Raw genomic sequence first — 19,637 nt, forward strand, 5'->3', positions numbered from 1 at the left:
AAAGATCATGAACCATGGACAAGTTAGTTCATCCCAGGAACACATGGATGGTTGAACATATGCAAATCAATCAATCAATTGTGATACACCATATCAACAAAAGAGAAGACAAAAACGATATGATCATCTCAGTAGATGCAGAAAAAGCATTTGATAAAATTTAACACCTATTTGCAATAAAAGTTCTTATCACAGTGGGCATAGAGGGACCATATCTCAACTTAATGAAAGCTATTTATCACAAACATATAGTCAGCATAATACTCAATGGTGAAAACCTGGAACCCTTCCCACAAAAACCTGAGACAAGACAAGGATGCCCATTCTCACAATTTCAATTCAATATAGTCTTGGAATTCCTAGCCACAACGATCAGGTAAGAAAAAGAAATAAAAGTATTCAGACTGGAAAAGAAGAGGTAAAATAGCCACGATATGCAGACATGACAGTATATAAAGAAAACTGTAAAAGCTTCATAAAGAATACTTAGGCTAAAAAAGGAATTGGGCAAGGTAGCCAGAGTAATATACAAAAACCAATCACATTTCTTTACACTACCATTTAATCAACAGGAAAACAAAGCATAGAAACAACCCCTTTTATAATTGCACCCAAAATTATAAAATGCTTAAGAGTAACTCTGACCAAGGAGGTGAATGACTTATACATGGAGAAAAAGAAAATATTGATTGAGGAATTCAAGAAAGATTTCAGGAATTGAAAAGATACCTTATGGCCTCGTAATGGAAGATAAAATATTGTTAAAATGGCCATACTACCCAAGGCAATCCACAGACTTATTCTGAGTTCCTATCAAATTATTCAAAACATTTCTTTTTAGGACTGAAACAAATGATCTTAATATTTAAATAGAATCAAAAAAGATCCATAATTTCCAAAACAAAATTGAAGAAAAAGAAAGAGGCTGGAGGAATAACCTACCTGGTCTCCATACACTATTGCAGAGCTACAATAATCAAAATGTCATGATATTGGTACAGAAACTGGCATACGGACCAATGGATCAGAAGAGAGGGCCTAGGAATAAATGTACAGGCCTATGTTCAATTAATATTTTACAGAGTAGCCAAGAATATGACAGACAAAAGACCATCTCTTCACCAACTGGTGTTGGGAAAACTGGACAGCAGCATGCAGAGCAATGGAGTTAGAACATACACTTCACTCCATACACAAGAATAAACTCAAAATGACTTGAAGACTAAAATGTAAGGCAATACACAGTTAATCTCCTAGAAGAAAATATACGCAAAACACTCCGAGATAAATAGCAGCAATGATCTCCTAAAACAGCCTAACCAGGTAATGGGTGTAAGATCAAAATTAATAAATAGGACCTAATTAAACTTATAAGATTTTGCACAACAAAGGGAACCATAAACAAAGCAAAATGACAACCAACAGGATAAAAAAAAATTTAGAAGTGATGCAACTGACAAAGGCAAAATTTCCAAAATATAAAGAGTTCATACAACCTAATAATAATACTTAAAAAAAAACAAGAATCCCAATCTGAAAATGGGCAGAAGCCATAAACAAGCAAGTCTCCATTAGAAACATACAAATGCCAAAAAGATATATGAAAAAAAATTGCTCACTATCATTATCAGAGAAGGGCAATTCAAAACTCTAATGAAGTATCACCTCACAATAGTCTCAATGGCCATCATACAAAAGTCCACAGATAATAAATGTTGGGGAAACTGTGGAGAAAGGGAAATCTCCTACACTGTTGTTAGGAATGTAGATTGGTGCAGTCAATGTGGAAAACAGGATGGGGATTCCTCAAAAGAATAAAAATAGACTTAACATATGATCCAGCAAACCCACTTCTGGGTATATATCAAAGAGAACCCTAATTCAAAATGTCACCTGCACCCCAATGTTCTTAGCAGTGCTATATACAACAGCCACGACATGGAAGCACCGAAATTGTCCATCAACAAATAACAGTATACAGAATTTATGCCATATTTACACAATGGAATAATATTCTGCCATAAAAAATGATAAAACAATGACATTTGCAGCAAAATGGATGTCCACATAATGTGTCATTCTAATTGAAGTAAGCCAGAAAGAGAAAGAAAAATAATACATAACATGATATATGTAGAACCTTAAAAAAATTTGGATGAGAACACTATGATTTCATGTACAAAACTGAAACACCGTTGCACATCATCTTAATAATCTTATGGTTACTGATGAAAAGGGCTTGGAGAGGATATTTTTGGGAGCTGTAGAGTTATAAATGTTATCCACTATATATAAAAATAGATGTTTTCAAAATTTCTATTGTATGACACAGGGCAGTATGTTAAATATTGTGAAGTTAAATTTAGTAAGCACACAAATATATGCATGAAGTGGGACACTGTGCTAAACACCACAGATTGACACAATGTAAATGGCAGTACTTCAATGATAAATAAATTAATAAAAAAGTAAATAAGTAAGAAAGTAAATAAATAAATAATTAAATAAATAGTATTTAATAAAAAAGAAATACAAAGATACACACTACTTAAATTTACACATCAAGATTCTAGGAGAAAACAGAAAGAAGAAGAAAATTGAATGAATGAGAGGAAGGCAAATAACAACAGAACCAATTGAAAAGATAAAAAAAATCTAACTCTGTTTTAATCATAAATTGGGCAAACGTTTAGGTTGATTAAGAAAATAACGACTCAAATAAAATTAGAAATAAAATAGAAGACATTACTACTGATGATATAGAGATGCATAGCATCATAAGAAATTACCACTAGCCAACAATTTGAATGACCTAGAACTAAAGACATATTCCAAGAAACATATGTCTTCCAATTCTGAATCTAGAAGAAATTAGAAAGTTAAATAGAGCAAAAGTGTGTATGAGTAAATCAGTAATCAAAACCTCCCAAAACATAAAACATTCAGAAGATGACTTTACTGCTGAATTCTGTGATACATTTGAAGAAACTTTCTCACCAATTCTTCCTCAAACCATCCAAGAATTTGAGGGGGGTGAAAGTATTATAACTTGTTTTATGATGCCAGCTTTATTTGCATAACAATGCTAGAAAGGACATTATATGCAAAATATAGAATACTATCCCTGATGTACGTATGTGCCAAAATTCTCAACAAAACACAAGCAAAATGAATTCAACAACACATTTAATGTATCATACACATACATGAGTAAAGGGATTAATCCCTGGGTTTAAGGATACTTCAAAATATTGAATTCAATAATGGTGACATGCCTCACTAATAGAATGAAAAATAAAACTCACATAATCATCTCAATAGGTGTGGAAAATCATTTTACATACTGCAACAACCTTTTAAGATATTCCCAACAAGTTAAATTATTCAGTGGCACAATATCATATACACTCAAACACTGTGTCGAGAGAAATGAAGCAGTTCTCTGTTCATTGATTCTTTGGAAAAGGGTTTATATAGGACATGCACAATGCCTCACATATCTAAGTTATAACAATGATAATAATCTTAAGCTATTTACATCCCCATACTCTCGCAGTAAGCACAGAATTTTAAGTGATCAAGGATTGTGTTAAAGTTCATCACGGAAATTCATTAAGTAGGCCATTTCTTATCCAGCAGGCTGTGCCTGTCTTAGGTTGTCCTCCTCTGAGGATCTTACCCAGCATACTCTATACAGCCATCCATACTGAATATATTGAGTAGGCCATTTCATATCCAGCCTGGATATGTGACATTCCTAACAGATTGTTTATCAGTTCAGCCCATGAGCTTATTCTCTAGAGCCTTCAGACAGGGGCCTACAAACCCAACATCCCTTGACAGAAAACTGGATGAAGAAAATTTGATGTATATATGCAATGGAATCAATACTTTGCATTCCTATCATCAGTGTCCATGGCGTTCTGTTTTCTCCTCAATCTCACCAACATATATTTCTTTTCTTTTTTATGAGAGCCTTCTGAGAAGTGTGAAGTCTTGTCTCATTTTTGGTTTATGACTTTCCTTCTAATTCATAACTCTGAACACAATTTCATGTGTCATTTAGCCAACTGTATGTTTTCTACAGAAAATTGATTGTGATTAATCTATTCTGTTCCTATGGACTTTTTTTTTAATTGAATTGTTTGGTCTTTTTGTTGTTGTGTATGTTTGCATATATTTTGGATATTAGCACTTGATTGGAAAATATCACTTGCAAATATATTCTCCCATTGTGTTGGTTGAATTTTCATTTTATTGATCATTTCTTATGCAGTGTAAATCTGTTTAGACTTATACAGTTAAATTTCTTGGTTTTGCTTCTGCTTCCCTTGCCAGAGGAGACATATGAAGAATCAAATTAAGTCAAGTGTTCTTCTTATGTTTTGTCCTAGGATTCTTTGTTTTCAGGTTTTATATTTTATATGCCCAGGAGTGGGTTTGCTGTGTCATATGATAGATCTATTTTTATTATTTAAAGGAAATTGCATACTGTTTCCAAAGTGTTTGCACCAATTTTCATTCCCACCAACAGCGTTGGAGTGTCCCTTTTTCTCTACAACCTCCACAGTCTTTATTATTTGTATACATTTTGATGAAACCCCTTCTCAATAGTGTGAGGTAAAACATTATTTTATTTTTTTCTTTCCTTTATATAATGATTAGCAATATGAGCATATTTTTATATTCCTGTTTGTCATCTGTGTGTCTATTTTAGAGAATTATCTTTTGCTCATTTTCTGGCTGAGTTGTCTGTAGATTTTTGAAATGGAGTTGTATGAACGATGTGTATTTTAGAAATTAGCCTCTTGTTGATTACATTGTTTCCTAATGTTTACTTCCAGTTGGAAGTTCATATATTCATTCTGATTATTTTGTGGTGTAGAAGCTTTTAAGTTTAATTAGGACCTATTTGATTATTTTGCTTTTAATGTTTTCAGCTTGGGAGAGTGACATAGGAAAATTCTAATACAATTTATCTATTGTTTTTCCTATGTTAGTTTCCAGGAGTTTTATTGTGTCATGTATTATATTCCGATATTTAAAGCATTTTGAGTTTATATTTGTACAGTGTGAGGGAGTGTTCTAATTTCATTGATTTACATGTAGATGTCTAGCTTTCTCAACATCACTTGCTTAAGACTGTCTTTTAGGCATTGTATATTTTTGTTTCTTTGTCATAGTTTAGTTGACCATAGGTGTGATGTATTATTTCTGCCTCTGTGTTCTGTTCCAGTGATATAGAAATTTGTTTGTTTTCCAGTATTGTGCTGTTTTGATTACTGTAATTTTGTAATATATTCTGAGATGTGGGAGGGTTATGGGTTATGCGGCCAACTTTGTTCTTTTTCCTGATTGTTTCTTTTGCAGTTCTGGTTCTTTTGCAGTTCCATACAAATCATAGGACTGTTTTTATTTCTGTGGAAAATATCATGTAGTTCGATCTGAATCACTTTATATCTGTAGACATTTTTGTAGTATGTATATTTTAGCAATATTAATTGCTCTAAACTAAGACCTTGAGATTTCTTTTCATTTCTTAACATCACCTTAAAATTTTTTTATCAGTGTCCTTTTGATTTTATTATCTTGGTTTTTTCATAGGTTATTTATTTTTTGATCTGATTTCATATGGATTTTTTAAAATTATGGTATATTTCATTGTTAGTGTAAAGAGATTTGACAATTTTTGTATATTAATCATGAATCATGCAACTTTGTTAAATGTCTTTATTAGATTTAGTTGTTCTGGTTTGGAGAATCTTAAGGGTTCCCTATATAGATTATTATGTCATCCAAAATAAAAATGTTTTATTTCATTCAATCCAACTTGAATAAATTTTTTTCTATTCCGATTTCTGTTGCTTGGACATCCCATACTGTGTTTATTAGAAATGGTGAGAGTGGGCATCCTTTTCGTATTCCTTAATTTGACTTTCACTTTTTCAATTTTGCTTATTATGTTGTAAGTTTTTCTGTAATAAATGACTTTAGTTATGTTGAGATATATTTCCTGAATCCTACTTTGGTAAGTGGTTTCTATTGTTGTTGTTGCTGTTGTTATTGTTGTTGTTGTTGTTGTTATTGTTGTTGCTTTTCTAATGAATAAATGTTGAATTTTGTGAAATGCTTTTGATGGGTTTATTGGGATAACCACATCGTTTTCTGTATTACTTTTGTTAATGTGGTGTTTCAAACTGATTAATTTGTGTGTGTTGAACCTCTCTTGTGACACTGCAATGAGTCCAAGTTGATCAAGGTATATGATTCATTTTTGGCATTGCTGGATTTGGTTTGCTAATTTTTTTTGTGGAATATTTGCATCTAAATCAATCAAATATATTGGCTTGAAGTTGTCTTTGCCCATACTTTGTTTTTGGCTTTGCTATCTGGGTGATGAAATCTTCATATAATTAATTTGGGAGTTTCCCACACCTTCACAATTTTTGAATAGTTTGAAGAGTATAAGTTCAGCTGTGTATTTTTGTATAGTTCTCCAAGGGAGCTGTTTATATCTGCACTTCTTTTCAACAATTTTTTTAAATGCAGATTCTATCTTTCTCCTAGTAAAGTTTGTTCAAATTATTTGTTTCTCCTTATCTCTGTCTCTTTCTAGACATTTGTCTATTTCTTCTAAATTGTCTATTTTATTGGCATATATGTGTTGACAAAATGAACACTTTTTTTGTATATCTTAAGTAAAAATAGTTATTTCTCTTCTTTTATTTCTGGCTTTATTTCTTGGGAGCATCTCTCTTTCCTTCATGATGCACCTGCCTCGAGGTTTTCTGATTTTGCTTATCTTAAAAAGAAAACATAAATCAAAATCTTTTGTTACATTAAACTTTGAATAGTTATTTTTCCTCTATAATTTATATTTGCACCTGTAATATTAACGATCATGTTTTTTTTTTAATTTTTACTGGTTTACAGTCATTTTACAAAGTTGTCTGAATTCCAGCATAGAGCACAATTTTTCAGTTAAATATATTCATTTGCTGTCCCATTTTTTCTTCTGTGAACTGCCGTAAAAACTTTTATACATTTCCCTGTCCTATACAGTACAATCCTGTTTATCTATTCTACAATTTTGACCTCCCAGTCTATCTCTTCCCACCCTGCGCCCCCTTGGCAACCAAAACATTGTATTCTAAGTTTGTGTGTCTTCTTCTGTTTTGAATTTTGGCTTTTTTTGTTTTGTTTTGTTTTGTTTTTAGATTCCACTGATGAGCCATCTCATATGATATTTTTCTTTCTCTTTCTGGCTTACTACATTTAGACAGATTTTCTCCAGGAGCATCCATGTTGCTGAAAATGGTGTTATGTTGTTATTTTATATGTCTGACTAGTAGTCCATTGTATAAATATACAACCTCTTCTTTTTCCAGTCAACTGTCAATGGACATTTAGGCTGTTTCCATGTCTTGGCTATTGTAAGTAGTGCTGGCTATGAACATTGAGGTTCAAGTGTCATCCTGAAATAGGGTTCCTTCTGGATTTATACCCAGGAGCGGGATTTCTGGGTCATATGGTAAGTCTATTCCTAGGCTTTTGAAGAATCTCCGTACTGTTTTCCACAGTGGCTGCACCAAACTGCATTGCCACCAGCAGTGAAGGACGGTTCCCTTTTCGCCACAGTCTCTCCAGCACTTGTCATTTGTGGATTTTTGAATGATGGCCATTCTGACTAGTGTGAGATGATACATCACTGAAGTTTTGATTTGCATTTCTCTGATAATCAGTGATATTGAGCATTTTCTGATGTGTCTTTTGATCATTTGTATGTCTTCCTTGGAGAATTGCTTGTTTAGGTTTTCTGTCCTTTTTTGGATCGTGTTGTTTATTTTTTCTTATTCAGTTGGATGAGCTGCTTATATACTCTGGAGATCAAGACTTTGATGGTTTCATATGCAAATTATTTTCCCATTCCGTAGGTTGTCCTTTTGTTTCACTTCCGGTTTCTTTACTGTGCAGAAGCAAGTAAGTTTCATTATATATCGTTTGTTTATTCTTGCTTTTATTTCTTCTACAAGAAGATTTTTGAGACTTATTTCAGATAACATTTTGTCAATAGTTTCCTCAAGGAGGTTTATTTTATCTTGTCTTATGTTTTAGTCTTTGACCCATTCTCAGTTAATTTTTGTGTAGGTTGTTCTAGCTTTATTGGGAGTGTTCTAGCTTCATTGATTTACATGCTGCTGTCCAGTTTTCCCAACACTGTTTGCTGAAGGAACTGTCTCTATTCCATTGTATTTTCTTGCCTCCTTTGTTGAAGATTAATTGACCAAAAGTTTGTGGGTTCATTTATGGGCTCTCTATTCTGTTCCATTGGCCTATATGTCTGTTTTCCTTCCAATACAGTGTTGTCATGTTGACTGTACCTCTGCATAATATCTGAATCTTTAGCGTAAAAATATGTCACTGATTTCTGAACCTAATCTTGTAACCTGCTAACTTGCTGAATTCCCTGATCAACTTTAGTACTTTTTGCCTGGATCTTGCTGGGTTTTCTTTATATAGTAACATATTATCTGCATAGAGTGAGACTTTACATCTTCCTTTCCAATTTGCAACCCTTTTAATTCTCTCCCTTGTTTGATCGCTGTGACTAGGGCTTCCAATTTTATATTGTGTTGGAGTGGTGATAGTGTGCATCCTTATCTTGTCCCAGATTTCAGTTGGAAATTTTGACTTTCTTACCATTGAGTACTATGTTGTCGGTAGGTTTGTATTCTATAGCTTTCATGATGCTGAAATATGTTCCCTCTATGCCCACTTTGGTGAGATTTTTTATCATACGTGGGTGCTGAATTTTATCAAATGCTTTTAATGCATCTATTGAGATGATCATGCCGTTTTGGTCCTTTCTCTTATTGATATGCTGTATTACACTGATTGATTTCCATATGTTGAACCACCTCTTTGTCATTGGCATGATCCCCACTTGGTCATGATGTATAATCCTTTATCTGTGTTTTTGGATTCTATTTGCTACTATTTTGGTGAGGATTTTGGCATCTGTGTTCATAAGTGATATTGGGCTATAATCCTATTTTTTGGTAGTGTCTTTGCCTGGTTGTGGTATCAGGGTGATTGTGGCTTCATAGAAAGTCTTTGGGAGTATTCCTTCATTTTCAATCTTCTGGAAGAGTTTGAGAAGGACAGGTATGAGTTCTTCTTTGTATGTATTGTAGAATTCCTCACTGAATCTGTCCGGTCTTGGACTGCTATGTATAGGGAGGATTTATATTGCTATTTTGATTTCATTTCAAGTACTTTGCTTGATCAAGTGGTCAGTTTCTTCTTTATTCAGTATTGTTTGGCAGCATTTTTCCAGAATATTTTCCATCTCCTCTAGGTTATACAGTTTGTTTCAATATAATTTTAATAATACTTTCATGTGATATTCTGTATTTCTTTTTTATTTGTTGTTATTTCTCCATTCTCCTTTCTTATTTTGCAAATTTGTGCTCTCTCTCTTTTCTTTTTTTTCAGTTTGGACAGAGGTTTTTTGATTCTACTTACTTTTTTGAATAACCAGCTTTTGGATATGTTGCATTATTCCGTATGGTGTTATTAATTTCTATTTTATTTATTTCCTCCACAATATTTATGATTTACTTCTTTCTGCTGCTTTTTGAGTTTTTTTGTTCTTCTTTTACTAGTGTATTCTGCTGGTGGGTTCAATTGTTTATTTGTGATTCTTCTTCTTTTTTAAAGAATGCCTGTATCACCGTAAATGCCACTCTCAGCACTGCTTTTGCTGTGTCCCATAAATTTTGTGTGGTTTTGCTTTCATTTTCTTTAGTCTCAAGGTACTTTTTCATTTTTGCTTTGAGATGTTCATTGAACCATTGGTTTTTTAATAAAATATGGTTTAATCTCCATGTTTTCCTTTTGTTGTCATTTGTTTCTCTGTTGTTGATTCCTAGCTTCATGGCATTGTGTTCAGTAAATAATGTATCATTCCTTCAATCATTATATAATGTCCTTCTTTATCTTTCTTTATGGCCTTTAAGGTCTACTTTGTCTGCAATTAGTACTGCAACACCTGTTTTTTTGGCTTTTCCAATTGTATGGAATACCCTTTTCCATTCTTTTACTCTCAATCTATATGTGTCCTTCTCTCTGAAGTGGGTGTGTTCTATGTAGCATATTTAATGTTCTTGCTTTATTATCCAACATGCCACACTATGAATTTCGACTGGAGCATTTAGTCCATTAATATTTATATTAATTCATGATATGTTAGAGTTTATTGCCTTTTTAACCTTATTTTCCATTTGATTTAGCATTTCCTCTTTGTTCCTTTCATCTTCTTTTTATGGTTTGGTAATTTTCCATTGAATTATCATGAATTATATTTAGTTTTTGTGACTCCTTGTAAGTTTTTGTCTTCTTGTTACCCTTTTTTATAAGCCTTTTTGACCATTACTATAACTGCTTTTATTAAAATGATAGTAACATGATCTCAAACCCATCCTACTGAGAACACAAAATTTTAAATGGAAAGACCAATAAAAAAGTCATATTTTCCTGCCTCCCTCTCCCACTCTCAATGATTTCTATATATTATTTTAAAATTTTGTATCTCTAAACACTATTTATTTTATTTCCTTCTGTACTTTGATCACTCCATTTTTGAAATCTTGATCTATTTGGATATCAATGTCTATTTCACTGATCTTTCTTTCAGAGGATTTCTCATGTTCTTTAAATTGGGAATGGTTTCTCTGATCCTTCGTCTTACTCCTACTTCTCTGGCTCTGTGGTTTTTGGGGTATCGGTTATCTATTGTGGTCCTAAAGGAGTTTATCTACCTAATGCCTATGTAGTAATACAACTTAGAAAAGAGAAAAGAGAGAGAGAGTGATAAAGAATTTTAAAGAAGGGAGAAATAAAGCTTTGAAGACATTGTATAATGAATAATAGAAAAGAAAGTTGAAGCAGAGTTTTGAAAAATAATAGTAATAAAAATATTTTTTAAAATTTCAAAGGTATTAAGATGGGGGTATATATAATTACAGAAGAAGTAGAAATTAGGAGAGTAATAGAAAATGGAACCAGAGAAACCGATTAAAACTAGGGAGTGTTCAGTGTCCTCCTGGAGATGGTATACATTTTATGTAAAATCTTTCGGTATTCATCCTGCTTTGGAAGCTCAGCTTGCTGTTTCCAGATGCCCTCCATTGGAGCCCTCATCTGTGCTGCTCCAGGGCATGTTGGCAAGCAGATCATTCCTAAAACCAACTCTGGGTCAGCTCACCTGACTCTGGGCTGCTTGTCACTGCCTTGCTTGATGCTGCAGTCAGATGTTTCAGACTGACCAGGCAGGATTGGGCATCACACCCTCTCCAGCACCATGGTCAGGGGCTGTATTCCTGCCCAATATTTGAAGGGCCATCCGCCCTCTCAATTTGCTGATCACTCTGCTGCTCTGTGCCACTGTATGCTCTGCCTCATGTTTGCACACTGGAAGCGGGCTCAGGGAAGTCTGAGGAACAGCCCTCTCCCTGGTCTGGGCCAAAATCCAGCTCGTTTGTCTTGGCGGACAAGTTCCCTGATTAACCATTACAGTAGGTTCCTATCTGCCTCAGGCTTTAGACAAGTCTCCGTCTGGCTCTTGAGGCTGCTAAGTCCTTAGGTGTAGATGCAGTTTTGCCCCCACTGCCACCTGGGTGCAAAGCACCAGTAGGTATAGTGGCAGTGTCTCAGCCCTAGCTCTCTTCACCTAGAAAATTTGTGGAGTTTCAGAGATGGGGAATGCACCCTTCCACCCACAGGGCACATCAGCCCCTTTGTCTTATGGAGGGCCCAGATTGTTCTGCCCTGTGCACCCACAGCCATGGCACAAAGCCCAATCCATTCCACTGGGCTGCCACATTGCAGCCATCCCCATCTACCACCCAGTTCTGGCAGCATGGCCCTGCCCCCAGCTTCCAGGCTGCATCATTTGCTATGTCCCACAGGGATCTTCTGTGCCTGTTTAACTTAGTTCTGTCCATCAACTTATACTTTGTACAGATCCAAGACTTGGAGGCTCCCCCTCCATCCTGGCAAACTCTCAGTTGAAGAGGGGTGACACAGTGAATGAGCAGCAGTCCGTCTTTGCTGCTCCCTCCCCATGGTACCTGTCCCACTCTGTTTTGCCTTTTCTTCTTTCTTTCTTCCTTTTCTACTACCAGATTTTTTACATCTTTATCTATTGAAGAGGACAATGTTCTGTCACAATTCTGCATGTTCTCTGGTTAGCTGAGTGGGTCAGTGGATGTGAGTCTTGGTGCATTTGTGGGAAAGGGTGAGCTACAAGCATCCATCTGCTCCAGCATCTTTGCCTCCCTCCAAAAAAGTCTCACTTTGTGGTGGAAGATAAACCTAGTCTTGAAATAAATGGAAAAGTTATTCCATGGAATTGACATAAAGTGCAGATTGCAATGCTCTACTCATACCAAATACGTTTTTAAATAAGGGCCAAATTGAAAGAAATATGAGATTATATAAAGAAAAAGATATCAATAAAAAAAATTGGGAATTACACTCATTAAATTATATATGGACCAACACCATAGAACCTAAGTATAAAAAGAAATTTTAGTAGACATGAAAGAATTAATTCATTATAAAACAATAATAGTAGATGAGCTTAATATCTCACTATTGTGATGATCATATCATCCAGCAAGAATATCTGTAAGGAACCAAAGGTCTTAATAGCATATTAGATCATTTGAACACAACTGTGTTATTAGACACTGCATTAGAAAGGCAGAACACATGACCTTTTCAAGTGTGCACTGGATCTTATCTAAGCAATTAACCACATATTATATCATGAAATAAGCTTCAGGAACTTTAAGCAAATATAGATTACAGCAAGTTTTTTTCCATACACAAAACTATGAAACTTTGCATCAACTCTAGAAAGAATAGGAATAGTACAAACATGAGGTAAAACCACATCCTTTAAAAAAATACAATAAAATGAGTTTAATGATGAAATCAAAGAGGTAACAGAATCATACCTGGAGACAAACTACAATGAAAAGACAGCTTAATAAATGTATGGGATGCATCAAATACAAATCTATGAGGTAAGTTGTGAACAAATCAGGCCTTCTACAAGGAACAAGAGAAACCTCATACAAAGGACCAAACGTACTCTCAAAATAACAAGAAATAAGAACAACCAAAACCCAAAGGCAGTAGAATGAGAAATCTTAAATGATTAGGTTGAAAATAAATAAAAGTTAAAAAATAAATTACAAATCATAAAATAAACAGCTTTAATTTTACTTAAAATATTAAAAAACAGGAAAGCATTTAGCCAGGCTTATCAAGAAATACAGAGACTGGACCCAAACAAAATAAGAAATGAAACAGTAGAAATAATATCTGATATTACAGAAATACAAAAAAAAGATTATGAAAGCACTATGAGCTGTTACGTGACAAGCAACTGGACGACCTAAGAAAATGAACAAATTTCTAAAACTGTACAGCCTGCCAAGACAGAATAAAGAGAAAACTGAGAACTTGAATAGATCAATCAGTATAAGTTAAATAAAATGTATAATTTTATAAACACCCCTTGAACAAAATGCCTGGACTCCTTCATTAAAACACCTTTCCCCCCAAGTATTTTAAAAATTGAAGGAGGAAGGACAATTCCCAGAGATATTCCATGAGGCCACCATTACCCTTATAACAAAACCAGTCAAAGACACAACCAAAAAAAAAAAAATGAAAATGAAAATCCAATATTATTGATGAATATAGATTCAAAAATACTCGAAACACTTCAACAAATTAATCCAGCAATACATAGAAAGGATTACAAACGTTGATCATTTGGATTCCTTCCAGAGTCAAAAGGATGGTTCAACATACACAAGTCAAGCAGCATGACACATATCTAATAAAGGAAAGACAAAATTCACAAGACCATGTCAATACACAAAGAAAAAGCATTTGACAAAATTCAACATACATTCATCATCAGAACTCTCATGAAAGTGAGTACAATGGGAACATTTATCACCATACAAAAGGCCATTTATAACCATTTATAATACTCAGGCGAAAGGCTGAAAGCCTTCTGGGTAAATTTGGGATCAAGACAAGGATTCCTACTCTCACCACTTCTATACAATAGTAATAGAAGAAAGGAAAAGGAAAAGAAAAATAAGTAAAAGAAATGCAAAATAGAAAGAAAGGGGCAAAATTGTCACTAGTACTGAAGACATAACAATCTACACAGAGAGTCCTATGGCCTCCACACTGACTATTATGAACAATAAATAATTTTATCAAGGGAGCAGGGTACAAATTTAATGTAAAGACGTCTCTTGCATTTGTCCACGTTGATCATGAGATACCATAAAATGGACATTGAAAGCAATAATATTTAAAACCCCATAACCCCGAATATCTTGGAATAAATGTAACCACATATGTGAAAGATCTATACACTTAAAAATATAAAACAATGGCAAAGAAATTAAAAATGATTCAGAGAATTGGAAAGATGTCTTGTGGTCTTGGATTGAAAGAGTTCATAATGTTAACAAGGCCGTAGTACACAAAGAATCCTAAAGATTTAGTGCAATTCCTGTTATGAAGCTGTAGTATTTTCCATAGAATGAGAAAATAAATAACTCTAAGTTTTACATGAAACCATTAAAATTTTTCAAAATAACTTTGAGAAAAAACAACAAATCTGGAGGTATAACCCTCCGGGATAACTTACTATACTAAAAACCTACAGTAATAAAAATGTATGGCATTGGCACAGAGATATAATCAACAAAAACAGATAGAGAGCCTAGAAATAATTCCACATACCTATAAGCAATGAATCTATGATAAAAGAGGCAAGAGTTCACAATGGAGAAAAGACAGTCTCGTCAATGGATGGTGTTGTGAAATCTGGACATCTACATGAAAAACAATGAATTGAGAGCATTTCCTGACATCATATACAAAAATAAACTCCATGTGTATTAAGGAACTAAACGTAAGACCTGATACTATAAAACTGCTAGATGGGAATATAGGTGATACACTATTGTATATACATCATAGGAATAATTTCTTATATCAGTCTCCTAAGGCAAAAGAAATAAAAGCAAAAATAAGCAAATGGGACCTAAACAATCTTGAAAATTTCTTTACAGCTAAGGACACTATCAATGAAATGCAAACACTGCCTGTGTAATTGGAGAACATATTTGCAAACAATGCAAATGACCAGGGGTTAATAGATGTAGGTTAATAGATGTAACATGGATTTAGGTTACATAAGTCAAGGTGAAAAACAAAAACCCAATCAAAAACAAGAGCAGAGTACCTGAGTTAATATTTTTACAAAGAAAACATTCAGATGAATAACAGGCAAGTGATAAAATTTCACATCATTACTAATTATTAGGTAATTGCAAATCAAAACCACAACGAGGTATCACTTCACACTGGTCAAACGGCTTTATCAAAAAGTCTACAAATAGTAAGTGTTGGAGATGATGTGGAGGTAAGAAATCTCTTGTATACTCTTGGTAGTAATGTAAATTGGTACAACTTCTAAGGAAAACAGTATTCAGATTTGTTTAAAAATGAAAAAGTTAACTAACATATGACCCAGTAAAACCTCTCCTTGGAAATATCTGGGAAAAATCACCCTAAATTGTGAAGAACCAATGTTCACAACAGTACTGTTTATAATATGCAAGACAGGGAAGAAATCCAAGAGTCCACAGCAGACTATGGACTTAAGAAGAAATGATGTATCTGTAAATATGCAATAAATATTACTCAGCCATGAAAAACTATAACACATTGCTATTTCAGCATCATGAGATAACCTAGTAAATGTTGTGCTTAGTGAAGTAACTTAGACGAAGACAAAATGATATAATTTAATTTATATGTGGAATTTAAACACTAACAAATATCTGTGTACATCTTTGTATAGCTATCTATTGACAGATGACAGAAAAATAGATAGAAGTATAGATACATACTTATATGATAGATAGATGTTTGATAGATAGATGATAGATAGATAGATAGATAGATAGATAGATAGATAGATAGATAGATAGATAGATAGATAGTAGTTAGGTGGAGACATGATGGAGTGGTTAAGAGATTAGATAGACAAAACATAAGCAGACTCAAAGATATGGGAAATAATTTATGTTTACCAAAGTGGAAGGGAAAGAGAAATCAATGGTAGGGCACTGACAGACACAAAGAAGTATACATTAATAGAGAAGCAACAAGGATAATCTGTATACAGTATGGAGTTGTACACAATTGCTTAAAATAATTGTATGTTATAATTACTGTAATAATTCATAATGCAATATAATCTACAAAGTGGTTGGAATCACTATGCTTTACATCTGAAACTACACATTATTTTACATCTAATGTACTTCAAATAAAATAAAACATATCCTGTATAATTTAGTCCTTTTTCTGCTGATAGCATCTTCCTTTAATATTGTTTTATATTACACTTTACTTTTTATGATTACTGTTTCAAATTATTTCTTTTACTCTTGTGAACATGATACCAGTTTGAAGTATCTGTATTTATTGCCCCTGATTACCTCTTTTTCACTCTTTAATCCATATAGAATAGTAGCATTTAAGAACATACCCAAAGAAAGTGTTGAACCTTTCTCATGGTCTTTCCTTAGGTTTTGGTCAATGTTTAGCATATTTTTGCCATTTTATATTTCTTAGAAGACTTCTTTTCTACACCTCTAATAAGGTGTCTCGGTTTTGCTTTTTCATCTCATTCAGGTTTGTTAGTTAAAGTCTTTACTTTCACTTTATATCTAAGTGATAACAGTGTAAGAATTATTGGGTGAGTGATATCTTATTTCATTAGTTTGAAAATACAATCTTATTTACGCTTGGCGTATATTTTTTGCTCAGAAATCTGCTAAAAGCCTAATGGGGGTTCCTTTGTAGATTATCATAACTTTTTTTGGCTGTCTTTAAAATTTTACTCTGTCATTGTGTTTTCAATTTGCATATGACGTATATTGAAGGAGGTCCCTTTGTCTTAAAGTTATTGGTGTTTTGTTGGTTCATGGACTTGTATATCAGTTCCTTACACAGGTTTGGGAAGTTATCAATTTTAATTCTTTAAATAAACAATCAGCTAACTTCTAACTTTCTACCCCCCCCAGGATTCCACACTAATGTGCACTTTCTGAGGAAGTCTATGGCTACTGTAGAATTTCCCCACTTTTAAATATCTTGAATCTCTGCCCTCTCCTAACATTTCTAGTTTTTTATTGGTGAGTTTTCTAATCTCTCTTGCAGAAAGACACTCTACTTCCAATGCTTTCTGTTGCATTCTTCATCTCATTTATTAAGCTCTCCTGGTCCACCAATAATGTTAGGTTATTTTATATTTTCAGTCTCTTTGGTAATGTATTCCTTATCATCATTTCATTTATTCCTGAGCTCACTAAACTGCTTTCTCAGTTTTGTTTTTTGTATTGAGTTTCTGTATGACAATTATTTGGATTCTCTATTAATTATATGGCAATATACCACGACGTTAACTTTGTTTCCTGCAGGGCTGACATTGTGTGTGTGTGTGTGTGTGTGTGTGTGTGTGTGTGTAGGTGTGTGTGCGTGTGTTTCTGTGTCTGTGTCTGTGACGGTGTCTGTGTGTGTCTATCTGAGTGTTAGCGTGTCCTATAAAGTTACTGTGATTGGTCTTGATCTTGATAGATTATTGCTCTGATGACACTAAATAACAGATTGGGAGTTGGAGTCCTTGCTTTTGTTTTCTGGTAGCTTGCAATATTGCACAATTATTGGTTTTACTTACCTGAGCTACCTCTGATAATATTTCAAAATGGCACTTTCCTGACGCTACTGTGTGGATAAAAGATGTGCTTTCATTGTCACTTCTTAGAATTCTCTGGTAGTTAATGCCACTGTTGTCACTGGGACGGAGAACCCTTCCTTTTATCTGATATCCCTTGAGAATCAGTGTACACATTGAGGAAAGGTGTAAAGACAGGTGGGTATTTGGAATCAGGCAAGTGCCTTTCCCATGTCCAGTGTTGCAAGGTAACTTGACTCCACCACTGTGAATGGGGAGTAGGGACAGATTCATGAATGTCTAAGTGTCTGAAGGATGGAAACTCTGTCTCCATTGTGGCTCCCTCCTAGTTACCTGTGATCATGAATACTGGTGAAGTTGGAGGCCGAAGCTGCGTGAACCACTGAGACCCTGTTTTTACTGGGTTCTTTGAATTTATAGACTCAGAAATCCTATTCAGGGGGCCTTGGTTGCAGACACCAACTCTGCTCTTCCCTCAGTTCAACCTGTTTTGTGTGCTTTAGTCCACTGAACTTCATCTGTTCGCATGCGTTCTGGAGTATTGTTTGTGTTGTGGTTATTTTTGGTCAGATGTGAATGTTTTACTGACTGTAGATGTAAAGGGAGAGACAAAAATAGTTTCAACTTATGTCACATTTAAAAGTATATAGTTTTTCAACTAAAAGCTTAAATTCTAATTAGGAAATTATAACACTAAAGAAAGTAAATAAATCACTTCCCTTAATATCATAGTACTACAAAATATTTTGAATTTCCTGGGTTCTTTTCTTCAATGTTTTACCCACCTACATGCACATTTTACTAAAATATACCCCTATAATCTCTTTAAAATCAATTAAATTATTAAAATATTTCCCTGTGCTCTAAATATAGCACTTTTTTTCTCTAATTTATTAATTGTAGCTTCAACATTTCTGTCTTCTCCATCCTTCTACCCTTTCCCCACAGGAAACCACTACTTGGTACACTACACATATATATGTGATTCTTTTTTTGTTTTTTAATGATTATTTCTCTTATATCATTATTTTCCCAATTTAAGTGTCAACGTAGAGTGTTTTTCCCTGTATGACTTATTTTCCTATGTGCAACATTCTCTGGGTCCAGTCACATTGTTCCAAATGGCAGAATTTTACTATTTAATATACAATGAATAATTATTTATTTTGTTATCTATATCCTACATCTATTTCAGCCAATCATCTGTTGATGGGCAGTTGAGTTGGGCTTCTACCCTTGACTACTATAAATGATGATGTTAAGAACATTGGGGGTAATATATACTTTAAGTTAATGTTTTCATTTTTTTTTCAGATTTATACCAAAAACTGGAATTGCTGCAACATATAATGCTTCTGTTTCAAGTTTTCTGGGCACTGTCCACACTTTTATAATAGTGGATGCATCAATTTATATTTCCACCAACAGTGTAGCTGGGTTCACTCTTATTGACATTCTGATTAATGTTTGTCATTTGTAGACATTTTGTTAATAGCCATTTTGGTTGCTGTACGATTATTTCATTCTGGTTTTGATTTATGTTTTCCTAATGAATAGCAACGTTATGTTTCTTTATATGAGCATGAAAATCATCCACATGTCTATTTTTGAAAAGTTTCCATGAGGATTCTTCAGCTGTTTTTCATTTGGGGTCTTTATTTTTTAAATATTGAGTCTAATATGCTATATATATATTATGGATTTTAACATTTTGTAGGTCTCATTGTCTGAAATTTTTCCTTCTATTCTGTCTGTTATCATATGTCTT

The sequence above is a fragment of the Vicugna pacos genome, unplaced genomic scaffold, assembly GCF_048564905.1.
Source record: "Vicugna pacos unplaced genomic scaffold, VicPac4 scaffold_19, whole genome shotgun sequence".
In the NCBI taxonomy this organism is placed as follows: domain Eukaryota; kingdom Metazoa; phylum Chordata; class Mammalia; order Artiodactyla; family Camelidae; genus Vicugna; species Vicugna pacos.